Raw genomic sequence first — 17,810 nt, forward strand, 5'->3', positions numbered from 1 at the left:
CCTGATATATCGGCCTCCGGGCCGACTGCCAAGTTAAAAAATACGCTCTTGGAAAGAGTTAGCTCGCTTGTTGTGGGCCAGGCAAACGTTAGCATTTTTGGGGACCTGAATCTACATCTTGTCTGTCCCGCTCATAGAGCCTCGTTACAATGATTCTGTAAAAATGGTCTTAAACGTCCCTGGCGTAAATTGAAAATCGAGGAGTTCCATGACTTTTTAGCCAGGAACCCTCTGGGCCTGTTATCCGACTCTGAATCTGACTATGGCTCATTCTGTGACTGGATAAAACACAGTCTTGACTCCTTGATCCCTGTCAAATGGTTCAAGGGGCGAGCTTCTACCACCAGCCCCTGGTACTCTGACTCCTTGAGTGCACTAAGGAAAATTTGTAAAAAAGCTGAACGAGAGTGGAGAAGGGACTATGATACTGAGAAAAAATTGTGTTATCTCGCCACTATCAAGCAGTACCATAAAGCGATTTGTAAATCGCGGTCTGACTACTATGCGAGCCAAATCAAGCTGAGTCCTAATCCAGCAAAATGTATCTTAAAGATTCATAAAGACCTCAGTTCTAAGAAGGTCTCGATGCCTGCTATATCATCGGTAGAGCAGTGTGATGATTTAGCCACCTTCTTTGTAAAAAAGGTGCGGGCCATCTATCACTCCTTCCCTCCAGCCCCTCTCTGTCCTATTCCTGTGCCCTCAGACACTGGACCATGGCAGACGCTGTCAGCCATTCCTCATCTGTCCCTGGAGCAGCTCACCCGGTTGAGCGGTAAAATTAAAACTGGCTCACCTGCTGACCCTTTAAGGCCTTCTCAATTTAGAGAGTCATTTTCCATCTTTCAGGCCCCTCTCCATAACATAATCAATTCCTCCCTCTCCACTGCTGTTGTACCTGTTCTTTGGAAACAGGCATATGTGTCCCCCATTCTTAAAAAACCCACATTGGACCCGTCCAAGCCGGAAAATTTCAGGCCTATTTCCCTGCTCCCTTGGGCGGCGAAGGTCGCAGAGGCACATGTCAACAACATGCTTACTCAATTCCTGCAATCCAATGATATTCTGGATGGCTCTCAGAATGGGTTTCGTCCGGGGCACAGCACGGAGACCGCTCTTCTGGCCACTTCTGAGCACCTGCGGTCCATTTTTGATGACGGTCAAAGTGCGGCACTTATTTTGTTAGACCTTAGTGCCGCCTTTGACACAGTCTCACACAACATCCTGCTACAGCGGCTTGAGGAAGCTGGAGTGACCGGGTCAGCCCTGGTATGGTTCAGATCTTTTCTGAGCGAGAAATCCTTCAGAGTGTCTGCTCCTCCTTTTCTTTCCCAAGCCCAACCTATTGATCAGGGAGCACCCCAGGGCTCTGCTCTGAGCCCGGTTCTGTTCAACCTTTACGTCCAACCCCTGGCTGCAGTCACCAGGAAATGGGACCTTGCTATGGTCTCATTCGCCGACGATACGCAGTTGGTTGTCACCTTGGCGGAAGGTTCTGCTCCTAATGCCTAGAGGTTTAGAGAGGGGATGGCGGCTGTGGCCCGCTGTATGGCTTCCAACTGTTTGCAACTTAATGCCAACAAGACTGAGGTTCTGTTGGTTGGGGAGAACGTCAATCTTTGGAACGAGCAGTGGTGGCCAACCGTGCTGGGTGCAGTCCCCACGCCTACGACCATGGTTAAAAATCTCGGGGTCTGGATGGACGCTTCCCTTAGCTTTCAGGACCACACCAGGAAAGTCGCCGGTACCTGTCTTGGCCTGTTGCGGGGTTTTAAGCCCCTTTTGAAATTTTTTTATCCTACTACATGTCAGCTGGTTATACAGGCTACTATTCTTTCACTCCTCGACTATGCCAGCTTTCTTCTACTCGGGGCTAACAAGGCCGAAATATGTTGGTTACAACATGTCCAAAATTCCGCTGCTAGAGCGCTTGTAGGCCTGCCACGATTTTGCTCTGCTGCAGACACTATTCGTAAACTGCACTGGCTTCCGATGAAGAGTAGGATTAAATTTAAGGCACTGTGCCTATCTTTTTAAAATTGTGAAATCAGCCCATCCCAGTCTCCTGAGCAATTTGCTCACGCTGTATGTTTCCAAACGTAGGTTACGGTCGGAAGTTCGGCAGTTGGTCGCTGTCCCTCGGGTCAAGCGCAGCCGGGCGGGAGGGCGCTCCTTCCGTTACCTGGAAGCTAGGCTGTGGAACTCCTTGCCGGAGCAGATCCGTGGTACGGACTGTTTACTCGCCTTCAGAAAAGCTGTCAAGACCTTCCTCTTTCCTATAGTATGATTCTTGGTCTTACTGGCTGTTGCTTTGTTTCTGGTCGCTGTTCGTCCCTTACTTTGTAGCTGAAAGCGCCGGGACGCTCCTTCGCAGGGGCAGCTGCGTGCTATACAAGCCACTCTAACATAATATAGCATAACATTAATGTACTTAGAAAACGTTTTCTTAAAGAGAAATAAGCTGTTTATTGGTACTAAATGATGATGTCATCAGTGATGTAATTTGAGATGTTGTCAATGATGTAATCAATGATTTAATTTAGTATGTTATGCGTGATTGCATGTTTGAGATCATGAGCAATAAATCCCTGGAGAGTTATTTCTGGTCACCTTGCCTAACCATAACTAGTGAATTTTAGTGATTTTTTGGTTTTATTTTGTAACAATTACTTTCCACATCATTTTATTTTTTCTGTGAATTTCTGTATATTTTAAAAGCCTACATTTAGATGTTGTAATCAAAGATAACCATAACTTTATTGTAATCATTTTTTTCAGTAATTCATTTTATAATTACATGCCATACATGGACATTTCCTGTGTCCAACCTGCAGAGGGTGCCAACCCCAGATGCACAAGGCCTTTGCCACAGCAGGAGTTGACTGCAGTGCCTGGCCTATGCTCTAACCCCTACTGTGCATGCCCATTGGCTGTCTGCAGCAAGGGTTGGCTATAGAGACTGGTCTTTGGCCAGGCCCTATTTTTAAAGGGGTTGTGAACCCTAACAACTTTTGAACTCATGCTGGAACTTCCATGGCCTCTGTGAACCTTGTTATGGATCAACGAAAGCCCTTCAAATGTCCTGCACATGTCCAATACACTAAGGGTCTTATTTCGATGTTGGGGAGAATTGCGTCTGCCCGGTCCCATTGTGGAAACGTATCCGACCGACCTTCGTTCTCAACTCCTGAATTTTGATGTTACCCTACATGTTGCGGTCACAAGCTCCCTTTTCTGTATGGGAGCTTGTGCTGCGGTCAGAAACTGGCTCCAGCACAAGCTCCCATAGAGAAAAGGGAGTTTGTGTTTATCCCTGCACCACATGGGAGGCACCTCAACCGGAGGCCGCTGGCTGAAGGGGACCCTGCTAAGGGCCACCAAAGTTGCTTTCCAACAGGGTTTCCATGTCGGAAAGCCGGGCACGGAAACCCTGCCGGAAACCAACATCGTAATCCGGATGGCATAAAACGCCATCCATAGGGATTACGTGCTGGTTCTGACTGGCAGACATGCTCCATGAGACCTTTGGAAGCCAGTTTCAAAACTGACCACCTCCATTGTAATGAGGCTGTCTGTTTTGAAACCGTGATGAGGATGCTATCTGAGCCTCATTGTATTGAGGCCCTTACTATGGGTTCATGTCCCTTGGTTAGGATTCATGTATTCCGAGGGCCTCATTGAAACTGCACAGACCTTGCCCCTGAGTCTGCAAACCCTCTTGCAAAATATATTAACGCCTTAACCGTGGCGGTTTTTCCGGTGCGGTGCGGGTGTTCTATTGAGTGGGCGGGGCTGCGTCACCTGTTGGCCGACGGCAGCACTGGGGAGTGAGTGCTAGCACGCAAGGGGTTAACATATTTTTATTGTGACTTCATTTTGCGTAGCCAAGCTTTTTTGGTGAACGTACATTACACTGCAGGTCACGTTTGCCACTTCAATTGTGAATGCACTAGAGTACTCCTGCAAAAAGTACATGCCTTCTTGATAAGAAGTGCTCTGTAATTTGCGCTATAAAGATATTGTTTATAAACAAATAAACAAAGATATTAAATAATCATTTATATAAGAAACCATCACAACAGACGAACCGAAACTTCACAGCGCCTGGACATCAGAATTATCTTTTCTCTCGCTCTTTTTTTTTTACCAAGTCTAGACATTACAATTTTTCCAGCCCAAGAGATGAGCCAGATTTCGCGTTCCTTTGCCAGTTAAAAAAGTAATTAGATAGAAATATCAAAAGAGCCGTTTCGTTCTTAACTGACAAACTATTTGGCTGGACGAGTGGGGCTTTGAAGAAGAAAAGAGGCCTGATCCTCGTGCTTGGTTCGAAATATGTCGAGGGTTCTGCTCGTTCTTTTTAATTTAGACAGAAGGCCCAAAGCTTATCATGCAAGTGATCATATGAGAGCGTGTTGAAAGCCTGGTTAATGAAAAGATCTCATTAAACATGGATGCTCCCTCTCTGCTCCGCCGCGGCTCTCTTGATCAGGCTGTAATGAACGTAAATTGACTTGCCTTCTCCTCTTTGCTTTGAACATTCGGCGGTTCCCCTCCCGCGTCGCACAATGTGACTTCAGTCTGCACGCGCACCTGGCCTGAGGGAAGCACGTTGTCTCGAGCCTTTGACCTTTTGTGCGCCTTCTCTTGGCCCAGCAAAGCTACAGTCAAGTAGTGCTGTATGCTGTGGGTGGATGGCAGCAGAAGGCGCCTGTGACAAACCGTTTCCTCACCAACACCAATGGACTTGATAGAATAAATGGTAATGCTGTGTTTTATATAGTACCTAAGTCTTTATATCGTACTTATCTTTGAGACCAGCAGGTTTCAAGATACTCCCCGTTATTGTCGGGTAAAGGTAGCCCCTCACATTGAGATAAGGGGATAAACCGGCTATAACAAACAAGTAGTGCAGTCAGGATTAGGGTTCAGGTCTCCTGGTTTATAGTCTCTAACACAGCCTCCGTACTGCGGGGCATATTCACAGGGAAATGTCAGAGCTTTGAGCTGCGCCAAAAGTGGCAGCGCAGCGCTCCGAGATTTCCAAAACGCGGGATGTGCCATGTTTACAACAATACGGTGCACCCCTGTGTTTTCCCCAGTGATAAAACTAGCTGCCTAGTGCCAAGGCAGGTGACTGCGTTGCAGGGAATGATTATTTATGCGCAGAAAGGTGTCCCTTCCTGCACATAAGCAATCCATAATAGCGATTTGCTACTTCCATTTGTGCTGCAGAATGCAGAATGCAGCACACATAGAATTAGCAAATTGTCATTATTTAATGATTGTTTATGTGCGGGCAGAAACACCTTCCTGCACATAAACAATCATTAATGGCATTTTGCTCTTTCTATGTGTGCTGCAGAGTGCCACCCTACACACTTCCACTCTCCTTATCAAGGGTTTGGAGATATTTAACCACATCACACGAGAGATATCAAGTCTTCTTAGCACAGGCTCCACCTTCAAGACCAGCTGCTGTGTCTACAAAGCAGTCATGACTGGCACTTCCACCTATGAAGTTTACAATCTCAGTCTCCTGTGGTTCCTGGTTCGCCCAGAGCCAGGATACTACAGACTGGAGATTCATAAATGTAAAGAAGAAAAAAGTAAACAAGCGTTCTCATCAACGATCCTTCAATTCCTCAAAAAACTGAAGAAACGCCTCTGGAAAAAAACACTAAATCTAGACTCCAGCAAAAGTCTCTATTTTCCTCTCCAACTAAGAACTAGAAGTCACCTCCCCTCTGGAAATGCTGTCTCGTTGTGTTCTTTAGCCTCTTGGCTCTGCACAACGATCCACTGCATCCGGCTACGTTCACCTTATACATGTACTAAATACAAACATGAATAAATACACGCAGTGGAGAAGAGGAAACATGCACTAGAAGCAACAACATCAATGGTGAGCCAGTGCTGCTGTCTCTTTCTTGGGCTGCTAGGAAGAAAAGTGTCTGATGAGTTGATGTGGAGAAAGCCTCATGTGCTAGTGTACAAGTAGTGGTGTAAGTCATTGAGTAGCAAGTGGTCTAAGAGATTGTATCGTATAGCCAATGCTTTAGGTCTAATACATGCGGTACGTGATGCTGCCTTTAGGTTGTCATGCAGTGTGTAGGTGGTGGATGATGCTGACAGAGTAGGTTATGTTGCAGGTGATGGTGTAAGATGTTGGTAGTGGAGTAGCCATTAGTGGGTATAAATTGCAGGCGTGAGGTGATGCATGGATGTTTTTCTAGCTACATTTCCTAATCCCTCCTGCTAACATTCGCCTCACCACCAAACGACAATCATTTACATCAGCCAATCGTTAAGGTTCTAACAGAAATGGATCAGTGTGCCATGCCTACAGCAATATGTACTGTAGCATCATTAAAAGTAATGAATGCACTCTTTGCAGGAAAAGAAAATGTGAAGAATGATTAACTTACTCTTCCATGCTCCTCTCCTGGATTAGCAATCCAATAGTGGCACTAAGGCACCTTAAAACCAAAACTAAAATCGAGGTTATTTATTTTATTGTCTTTTACCTTATGCACAAATGCCTTTGAAGAGCTCAAAGGATGAGTGTAAGAGAGTGAAAACCACGAGGAGTAAGATTCTTGCAGGAGTACAAGACTTGACTGTAGAGTGGGAAACAGTAGCAAACCTTTCAAAAGCCTGACTGCATAGGCCTCTTCAGCAGCACACCCTCCCTAAGGATTTTGATAAGCTGTATTAGCCGTGCATTAAATTGGATCAATCAGAACCAGATTAAATCCGCCCCGAAAAAATGTAAACCAAAGAAAACCACAGAAGGGTCAAAGTCTTAAGATCCAGCCTTCCTAGTACAACATCAAGCCAATGGTGGCCTAACTTCAGAGCTGAGGCAATCTGGGAAAATTGATCATTCAAGAGATGCTCAAATTGCTAAGGATATTCTACCATTTGGACAAAAACCAGACTTGAGTAATACTTGCTCTAATCGTGACCCATGCCCTTAGTGCAGCAGTGTGGCATTGAAGCTACGCACCATCATGTGCCTAATGTATAGTTTGTGTCCAGCACCAAAGCACGCAGATGAAAAAGCTGGACAGGTACTGACCTGAGGGCCTTCAGGTTTTTTTTCCAGAAACTGACCAAAGCGGGAGGCATCACGTGAAAATGGTCTGTTAAGTCCCCATGCCGAGCCATTTCGTTCGAGTTCAACAATTTCTCATTATGGCAGTGAAGTTCAAATTCAGCTATTACCTTGAGGTGCAACGTGCGTAATTTAGTAAAGACTGAAGTGAAAGTGTTGATGAATTAATGATTCTTCAGATATGAGCAAAACTCTCTGAGGCAGAGAATGACAGTTATCAAATGTCAAATGTGAGTACCTTATTCAGTCCTATTCTTAATATTGCAGTTTGGGATTTTTAATTTTGCCTCTCCCATTATTTACTATAAATCGAAAGCCTAAGAAATGTTGGGTTACCGGCACCTGAAATTGGAAAATGTGATATATTGACTTAGGACAGCACGTCTACTTACTCTTGATAAAAAGTAACCATATTTCTTCTCTTTTTGTGTTCTAATATTTTTTACTTAAATTTAAGGCTATGTAACAATAAAAAGTCATTCCAATTTCTAAACCTGTTTAACCTCTGCATAGATCCACTGCTCAAAATGATCCAGTAAAAGGACATTAGCATACATCAATCAGTAAACTGATGAAACAAAATGTAACCTGCAAACCTCCTGCCCATTTGTCCTAACTCCTGAGAACCCTGAAAAACTTCCTGAACAAAAAACAAAGTGCATGACATCCTTGTCTCTAAAACTAAAACCCGGCAAAACAGGGTCCCTACAATTGTACTCTGGCGAAACCACACCATCTGTTCTAATTTGGCTCGAAAATCTCCCCCTGCATATCTCCCCCAATCACTCCATCTGCAAAGTCGCCGGTCTTCATTAGTGATAATAAAATAACTATCCAATTGCACGCATTAAAATGAGCTAAAACGTCCTACTGAAGAAACTCCGATACACTTTTAGATTACTTTATTTCAGAATTAGAATTATTTCAGAATTATGGTACAAGCCTCAGCGTCATTACATATTGACAGTGGTAAACTCAGTTAGTCAGGCTTCCCAAATCCATTATGGCTAGGTAGTCATCGAAGTCCCTCTGGAAAAACCCCCAAAACCCATACCCGCCCCAACACACCCATGTCACTGACAAGAACACAAATCAAGTACGTGGCAGTTACCTAACCATAGCCAAGGCCACTGGAATTATGCTGCAGGGGAGGGCCAAATTCTGTAGCAGGGTGGAGTAAATGTATGTATAGATAGATATTCTTATATAGCGCATTTGCTGTCACCCAAACGGGCATCCTGCCGCTTAGACAATCATGACATACAAGGTATTACCAGCATCCAAAAACCTATTGCAACATCCTGGGGAATAAGTGGGTCTTCAAGTTTTTCTTAAAAGAAGGGAGATCTGCCATACCCCTCAGGTCCAAAGGCAGAGAATTCCACAGTTTCGCTGCGGTGAACCTGAAAGCCCGACCTCCCATCCGGGAGCGTCTGATCTTAGGTACTGATACCAGATAGGCTGAGGCTGACCGAAGTGGCCTGCCCGGGGTATACCAGGAGAAGAGATTTCATTACAAGACCGGAGGCTACATTATGCATTATCCTTTAATAGCAACTCACACAGCCGCACTACATCACAAAGGATAAAGTTCTAGAGTCATAACAAAGGATGTATCTAGGAGATGATCTGCCTCTTTTAAAAGCGGCTCGCCAGCAGATAAGTCACTACTATTACTTGCTCCTTGATTTTAAGCCTAGATTTGTATTTTGTTATACTCTATATCTCTATGTCGCTTTATTTTCATTGTATTGTACTACCCTTTCAACCCAGGTACTTTTATGCCTATTTGAATCTATTTTCAGCGTTTTAAACCTGTTTTCAGCGTTTTTCTGGTAACCTCCTCCTAACCTTCCTTTAACTCCGTGTCTCAGCACAGATCTTAATGGTGGTGGGTGGCGCAGGCTTCCCCCCTCCCATCCCACCCTCCCTACTAATGGACTTCCAATTTATGGTTGTCCACCCCCCTTCTCCCCTATAAAACGCGCGACCGCGCTCCCTTTCATACCGTCTTTCTGACCGTCCTTCCCTCTTTCCGCCGCCTTAAACGCGTGTCGGATCTCCGCTTCATTCAGCAGAGGCGCGCCTGCGATTTCGCTCCATTTCCTGCCTTTTTGGATTAGAGGAAAGCACGCTCGCGACACCCGCGTTGCGTGCCTCCCCTGCCAAGCCACTTTCCTTTCCTCCGGCGGCTGAGCTCGAGCACGACTGATTTAGCTTGTCAGTTGCTCTGCTTCAGCCGCCGGGGACCTACGACCACTGCGCTCGTCTCCTGACTTATCTAGGGATATTTCTAAACACGCTTTCCTTACAATAAGCGTCCCTTCATTTCATTAATACTTCCCTTCATTGCATCAATACTTTGCTGTAGCCTTAAATCTTAACTTTTCCCATTACTTCATATTGATTCTACTGCTCACCATAATTATACCCCCTTACCTATAAAATAATTACCTTTTATTTACCAAAAAAAAAAAAAAAAAGGGGGAGTAGCCTGAGGCTTCACCTACAAAAAAAAAAAAAAACAATAAAAAAAAAAAAAGAGGAAGAAAAAGGGGGATTTGATTATTATCTTACCTGTTAATAGTCTTTCATCACCACACCATGTCTGACGTGGATTCTGATGATGCCACTGCTAGCTCACCTGCCCCCATTGACGATTCGCTTAAAAAATTTCTGCAACAAGAAATTAAGTCTTGCATGATGTCCTCCCTCAGAGATGTCATGCTCTCTAAAAGACCGGGTGACCCCCAGGATCTCCCCTTACACGGTAAGAGACCCAAAAAGACCAAACATTGCGAAAGCACTACAGGCCCTAGCGCCTTTCAAAGCATAGGAGGTCCTAGCACCTCACTTTGGATGGGAGGCCACCGCGCCCCACTTGAACCTGATGTCCCTCGGGACACTCCTTTGACCGGTGCCCATGGCGGCACAAATGTGTACGGTGCCCCTCGCGGCACACTTTGGAATAGTGCTAATCAAACAAGTAGAAATGTTGGTCTTGACTCCTCTCCCTCCTCCTTGGATGACAACTCCTCCAAAGACCCTTCAGACGAGTTCGTCTTTGACCTGGATGAGGTCCAACATGATCTCAACTCCCATTTCGATCCGGAACCTACTCCAAAGAATATTATTTTAAACCCTATTGGAGAGGAAATGTTTTCCCCCCTAAACATTTCTCACCCCAACAGCTCTAAATGGTTCCCGCAGGATCATGTTTCCAAATTTGTTGCACGCTGGTTGAGAAACCTTCTGGATAGAAACACCAGAAACACAATGAGGTCTGAATCCCCCAGACCTACCATTGATGACAGAGTCTGTCAAACTCCAAACCTAGACCCTAGCCTCATTAAATTCCTATTTAAATTAGGACGTGACCCTAGAAAAGGTTTGGAGAGGGCCCTCAAGGGCTGCCAAGACCGCCTCTTAGACGTCCTAGGACCCTTGGTTAGAATCCTAGATATGGCGGAACAATCCCACCTCTCCTCTACCCCCTTGAACGTCGACCTCGTTCGAGGTTGGAGCCAAAGGGCCATAGTTCTCCTTGGCAACGCCAATTCTAGTTTGAACATTGAGAGGAGGAGATCTATCCTGAACAAAATCAACCCCAAATTAGGTGACATGGCGGAGAAGGAACCCTCCCAGAACCCCAAAGGCCTCCTTTTCGGAGAGGACATAATCAAAGAGATTGGCAAATACGTATCCACCTTTACTGCCCTTGATAGAGCCCAGAACAACCTGAGACGGGTCTTCAACACCAACCTTTTTGGCCAGGCCGGTAGAAGGGGTCGCTCTTCCGGCCGAGGCAACCAACGACCCTACTCATCCTTCAGAGGAACAGGAAGGGGCTTCTACCCCCCTAGACAACCCTTCTTCCCCCAAAGAGGAAGAGGCCCGAGGAACCGTGGTTCAAGAGGTCGAGGCGCTCCCAACACCTCCAACTCTACAAGTAAGTACTACTCCTCCTTCTTCTATCCCTCCCATAGTAGGGGGCAGGCTAAAACAGTTTTATCATGTTTGGGATTCAATTACCCAAGACCCATGGGTTTTAGAAACCGTCATGGGCTTCAAGATAGACTTCTTACAGATTCCCCTCCAGTCACACCTACCCCACCCCTTTGTCCTCTCAGAAGATCAAGAAAAGATCGTGGAGGAAGAAATCGCTTCCATGCTCAAAAAAGACGCAATAGTGGAGGTTCCCTGGTCCGATGCAAGGTTCATAAGCACACTGTTTCTCGTTCAAAAAAAGGACAAGGGTTGGAGACCCGTAATAAACCTTCGAGAAGTCAACAAATTCCTAGTTTATCGCCATTTCAAAATGGAGGGTATCCACCTCCTGAGGGATCTCCTTCTGGAAGGGGACTGGATGGCCAAGTTAGACCTGAAGGACGCTTACTTCACGATTCCCATGTACAAGGAACATCAACCCTTCCTTCAATTTGCTTGGAAGGAACATCTCTACCAGTTCCAAGCTCTTCCCTTCGGCCTCTCTTCTGCCCCTTGGTGCTTTACCAAGATCATGAAGTGTGTCGTTACAATTCTAAGAGAGAGGGGTATCCGCCTCATCATTTACTTGGACGATATTCTTATCATGTCCCAATCCCGTTCAGACCTCCTAAGAGACCTAGAAACCTCCATGAACCTGATAGAGAGCCTTGGGTTCATCATCAACAGAGACAAATCCATGCTCTCTCCCTGCAGAACTATAGAATTCCTCGGCTTCACTCTAGACACCACGAAATGTCTTCTCCTTCTTCCGGCCAAGAAGATTGCCAAGATCCGGAAGGAGATCAGATCTGTTCTGAAACAAGAGTCTTTAACTCTCCGCGAACTGGCCAGACTACTTGGGCTCCTTTCCTCGTCCATCCAGGCCATTTTTCCCGGCCCTCTGAACTACCGCGCACTTCAGAGAATAAAAAGGAAAGCCCTCAATTCAGGTCTGTGGTATGGGGACCTTGTCTCTCTAGATCCGGATGCGAGAACAGAGCTTTTTTGGTGGCTGGAGAACTTAGATGCCTGGAACGGCAAAGCTATCTTCGGCTCATCCCCGGATTTTGTCCTAGAATCAGACGCCAGTCTTCATGGCTGGGGTGCTCGTTTGGGGGACCAGGACACCGGTGGGGTTTGGACCCTATCGGAATCCTCCCAACACATAAATTTTCTGGAATTGACGGCTGGCTTATACGCTCTTATGAGCTTCAAACACTCCATCCAAGGGAGGTCCGTTGTTCTGAAGATGGACAACGTTTCCGCTGTGGCCTATATCAATCGCCTTGGAGGGACGAGATCTGCGGATCTCTCCAACCTTGCCAGGAGACTTTGGATGTTCTGTCTGGAACACAAAATCTCCCTCAGGGCGGAATATCTCCCCGGGAAATCGAACATTTCAGCAGACTGGAATTCGAGATTCCTTATAGACTTCTCGGACTGGAAACTCGACGTGAACGTCTTCAATTCCCTCTCCCACTTTTGGGGTCCCATAGACGTGGATCTATTCGCCAGCAGGCTCACCTTCCAACTTCCCAACTACTTCAGTTGGATGCCAGACCCGGGCGCTCTTGCTGTGAACGCGTTTCTCCAACCCTGGTCCCACTTCCTGGGTTATGCCTTTCCTCCTTTCGCCATGATTCAGAGAGTCCTTCAGAAGGTCAGATCGGATCAATGCTCCCTGATCCTGATAACTCCCTTTTGGCCGTCCCAAGCCTGGTTCCCGACAGCCCTGGAACTAGCATGCGACATTCCCTTTCTGATCCCAGCCTCTCCAGGCCTGGTCTCAAACGCAGACGGGGAAGATCACCGTCTTATTCTCGAGGGGAATTTGAACCTTCTTGCCTGGAAAGTGTCAGGCAATCTAACGAGCTGTCTGGACTTTCGTCGACAGCTCTCTCTCTCCTCGGAGAATCTTGGGCACCTGGGACACACCTTAGATACAACAGCATTTGGAAGAAATGGTTTCATTGGTGCCTGGAAAGGAGTCTGGATCCCGTGGAGACTCCTGTCGTGAATATCGTTAATTTTCTGGTCGAACAATTTGACAGAGGCCTTTCCTATCGCTCTATTAACTGCTTCAGATCCGCAATCTCCGCTGGTCACGCTCCTATCAACGGTAAATCGGTAGGTAAAAATCCTATCATTTGTAGGGTCCTCAAGAGTATAAGACTAAGGAGACCCCCTAGACCTAAATACCAGACCCTTTGGGATGTCAAGTGCATTTTAGACCTTTTTTGTTCTTGGCCAGATAATTCTTCCCTTAATAGAAAGTTTCTCTCCTTTAAGCTTGCTACACTCTTGTGCTTAATTTCCTGTAGGAGGGTTTCTGACATCAGAAGCTTAGACATTTCAAATAGATGTTATGATATGTTTGGTGTCAAGTTCGAATTACTTAGAAGAACCAAAACGATGTCAGATTTTATCTTCTATCCTCGTTTCGACACCTTACCTAAACTTTGTGTGGTTGCTTGCATGAAAGAATATGACGCTAGGATGTCTCTCCTGCGCCCCAATGACGCAAATCAACTCTTAGTTTCCTTTGTGAAACCTTTCAAACCTGTTTCTTCCACCTCCATTGCTAGATGGGTTAAGTCTACCATGAAGCTCGCTGGTGTTGACCTCTCTAAGTTCCAAGCACATTCTGTCAGAGGAGCTATGGCCAGTAAGTCCTTCTGGTCAGGTGGTAAGTTGGATGATATTCTGAAGGCTGCTGACTGGTCAAATGCTAATACCTTTGCTCGTCATTACTGTAAGCCTATTGAGCATATGTCTGAGGTGGTCCTTCGGGGCTACGAACATGCATAATGTAGCCTCCGGTCTTGTAATGAAATTGCGATTCTCCTATTAACATGACCAGAGAATCTGGATTTCATTAAAGACACGGAGGCTGACATTATCCCTCCCTCCTCCCTTTCACAACTTGAGGGGTGTCAACTTATTACATCTACATCTTTGATATATTGTATTTGTGCATGATTTTATGAATTGCTTCAATTGGTTTTAATCTTTGCTATGACCATGTGATGAATTTGCTCTTCAGGCTCTTGGTTCTTACTCATTTCTTTCTTTCAGGCAACTCCGTTTAACCGGCTGGCCTTTGACTTGCTGAAGTTTCTTCCTTGATGTTTCATCTCATGAAGTTGTTTCCCGTTACCGGATCTCTCAGTTCCTTTTGAAGTTCTTCCTGCTGCGATTCTTTTAAAAGAGGCAGATCATCTCCTAGATACATCCTTTGTTATGACTCTAGAACTTTATCCTTTGTGATGTAGTGCGGCTGTGTGAGTTGCTATTAAAGGATAATGCATAATGTCAGCCTCCGTGTCTTTAATGAAATCCAGATTCTCTGGTCATGTTAATAGGAGAATCGCAATTCTGCAGTGGGAGTGGGCCTTGACCATGAAGAGCCCTGAATACCAAACACAGGGCCTTAAAGTCGATTCGCTGTGAGATTGGCAGCCAATGCAAGTCCCTGAGAGCCTCAACAGAGGAGTCCAAACGGCGGCGCAACAGTGCCAGTTTTGCGGCAAAATTCTGCACACGCTGCAGTTTCCCCAGTAAGGTGGCAGGCGCCCCCAGAAGCAGTGCGTTGCAATAGTCGAGACGACTTAAAATAATGCTCCGCACTACCTCTGGCCTGGCATGTGAAGGGAGCAAAGGTAGAATCTTACGCAGCGAGCAGAGCAGTGCCATACAAGTGGCTACCGTTTTGTTCACCGCTACGTCTAGTTGCAGAATGGAACTGAACATCACACCCAGATTCCGTACTGATTCAACAGAGGAATCAGTCCCTTGGAAATCAAGGGGCCAGAAATCCAATGGGAGAGGCCTAGGGGTACGGTCCATTGAGCAATGTAGCACCTCTGTTTTCATGCTGTTAACTTGCAAGGAGTTGTTACCTAGCCATGCTGCCGCGGTGCTCATGCATTGATGGAAAACCTCCTGGGATACCGCCTTCTTGCCTTCAAACGAGAAGACAAGCTGGGTGTCGTCTGCGTAGTTGGTGACTGTTATGCCGAAAGATGTTATCAACGAGATCAGGGGGCGGAGGTAGAGATTAAATAAGATGGGGCTGATGGAAGACCCCTGTGGTCGCAAGAAAAGGCAAATTATGCGGCATAACGTGGCACATTTTGTGATGATATTACTACATTGTTTTATAATTTTTAAACTTGTTAACACCATGTGGGTATTAATTGCAAGTCATTACTACCAGTTTATCACCAACATATAGCAATAAGCTACAGAAAAGAGACCAGTCCACCTTTGCAAATAGCCTTCCACTTCGTGGCAACACATGTCGGTTGCGTTTTTAGTAACTTTTGAACTGTTTGAGGTAGAATGTAAAAAAAAGTTATTGAAGATCTGCAGATTATGCAGCAGATGATGAATTATGTGGCAAATGCGGCAAATCTACAATGATGCAAAAATCACAATTGCATAATTCCAGTGGCGCTGACCATAGCAAAGATTGTTCCCATGCATCCATCAAAAACATCTTTTACTAGTGAGATCATGAATAGTTTCAGGACCCTCCCTCTTAACACCCCTTATCCAATGAAATGAGCCTAGTTGGGCCCCTCCTTATGGGAGGACCCCACCCACCAACCTCCCACACCAAGAACTCCTATGCCGAAGGACCATCTGCCTGCTAGGATACCTACCTCGGGCACCCACTACAATCATCTTCCTCTCCGCAAGTGCCAGTGCTAGCTTGTGCCCACTGCGCAAGCACAGGTGGTTGCGCCTGCCACCGGTGGAGTCAAGAAGCCTCACCGCTACCGGCCCAGCACCGTGGCTCTCCACGAGATCCGCCGTTACCCGAAGTCCACCGAGCTCCTCAGCCGCAAGATGGCTTCCATAGTGGTCCCCTACACATTGTTTTACTTCCATGGGACAACAATTAGACATTGACCAGACCTTGAACCTATCCCCTAACCTGCCTACACATCAGGACTTGGAACCTGCGGAACTTACCCCAGACTGTGGAGACCTAGCGATGTGGCTGATGCCCGGTGGAGCTACCATATAACTAAAGAGGAGATTGGTTGTGGACTCTGCCTCCCTGCGGTCACCTACCCAGCCGGGCCTTGGGCAGATTTTCCCCTCGTCTCTACGTCCTGTCTTCCTCCTACCCCTTTACCCTATCCCCTTACCCTTCCTGCTCCATTCACCTTGTCCCCTATGTTCTTTAAATGCTTTTCTTGATACTTATGTAACTTTTAACTGATGTAATTTGCAACATTATTGTCCCTCATGTAAAGCGCTCTGATTCCATCGGGTCTAGCCAGCACTATATAATAACTCATTAATTAAATTTGTTCCCATTTAGTACTCTTTCTCCCTTTGTCTACCTCCCTAGCTCCTAGCTCCTATCCACCCTCCCCTGAATCTCTCACCTTGCCTGCTAGTCTGCCTAGCCCCCTGTCCTTTGTGCCCTTTGACTAAGAACTCCTTCTCCCTTTGTTGGGGAAAGATCCAATATTTATACTCTGGAGTCTCAACAAACCCGCTGAGAGAGTCCACAGCGCCTAGGGAGACACTCACAGTTGAGGTATGGTATGGCACCCCTTGCCAAAGCACTCTCTCTCCCCTTTTTGGGGAAGGATCCAGTATGTAGGCCTTGGAGTCTCAGAGACCCCTCTGAGAGAGTCCACTGTGTAAAGGGAGCCTCCCGCAACAGAGCTAGGGCAGTGATATCACTTCCCCTGGGGTCACAGCTTACTGGACTTTGGACATTGCTTTGACTCGTCTACCGCTTTGTGTCCCTGTCGCCCTTCCCCTTCTCTTTCCATGCAAAGTCCTTCACCCTCTCCTCCTCTTTCCCTCCTTCATTACCTGTCTACTTCTCCAGCTCCTTCCCCCTCCCCTGAATCTTTCCCCTTGCCTGCTTTTCCCCTTATATATGTGTGCTTATTGTTTATCTTGACCTTACAAGTAACTATGTTGCCATGCTCTAATATCTGTGTAACCTTTGTAACGATGTAACCTGTAACTATGATCTGATGCTCATGTAAAGCACTCTGATACCCCCGGGTCTAGCCAGCGCTATATAAAACCTTTAAAATAAAATAAAATAAAAATAAAATAAGTGACTGCTCCCGCAACACTGCTAACTCCTTTTGACTTGCTGCAAGCACCTCTTGGAGGGTCAAGTGACACTGCTAGTATTTGGTCTAAAAAGAAGTCTTACATGGACCCAATCTGTCCCACCAATCATGACCTCACCCACCAAAGGCCAGTATAGTTCACCTACTATCTGCCCTTCCCCCATAGCACGGGTGATGAACTAACCACGCCAACAAATTCTCCAGAAACATAGAAACAATTTGTTACCTTCTTTGGACAAGTGGACCTCGTCCTAAAAGGAAACTGCTCTCCCTTGATGGAACCGTGAGGAATGGTTGACAACCTAACCAACCTAAACAACTTACCAACCTTATTGTTCACCCACTTCATGGAGTCATTGAGGACTCTGACCAATTTACCACCTTTCCAATTCAACCTGGGAACGATGTTGGACCACGCAATCAAGGACATTCAGAAACGTATTTGTGAGGCAACCAATCTCTGAGATAACCAACTCAAACAAGTCCTCCCATCCAATCCATCAAGTCATTGCCACCAAGATGCATAATAATAATCCCCGGGGCAAGAGTCTGTCCCATGCAGTCCTCAACAGGGCCAAGCGTAGCCCTCCTTGACC

This window comes from Lissotriton helveticus, chromosome 7, assembly GCF_964261635.1.
Source record: "Lissotriton helveticus chromosome 7, aLisHel1.1, whole genome shotgun sequence".
Lineage (NCBI taxonomy): Eukaryota > Metazoa > Chordata > Amphibia > Caudata > Salamandridae > Lissotriton > Lissotriton helveticus.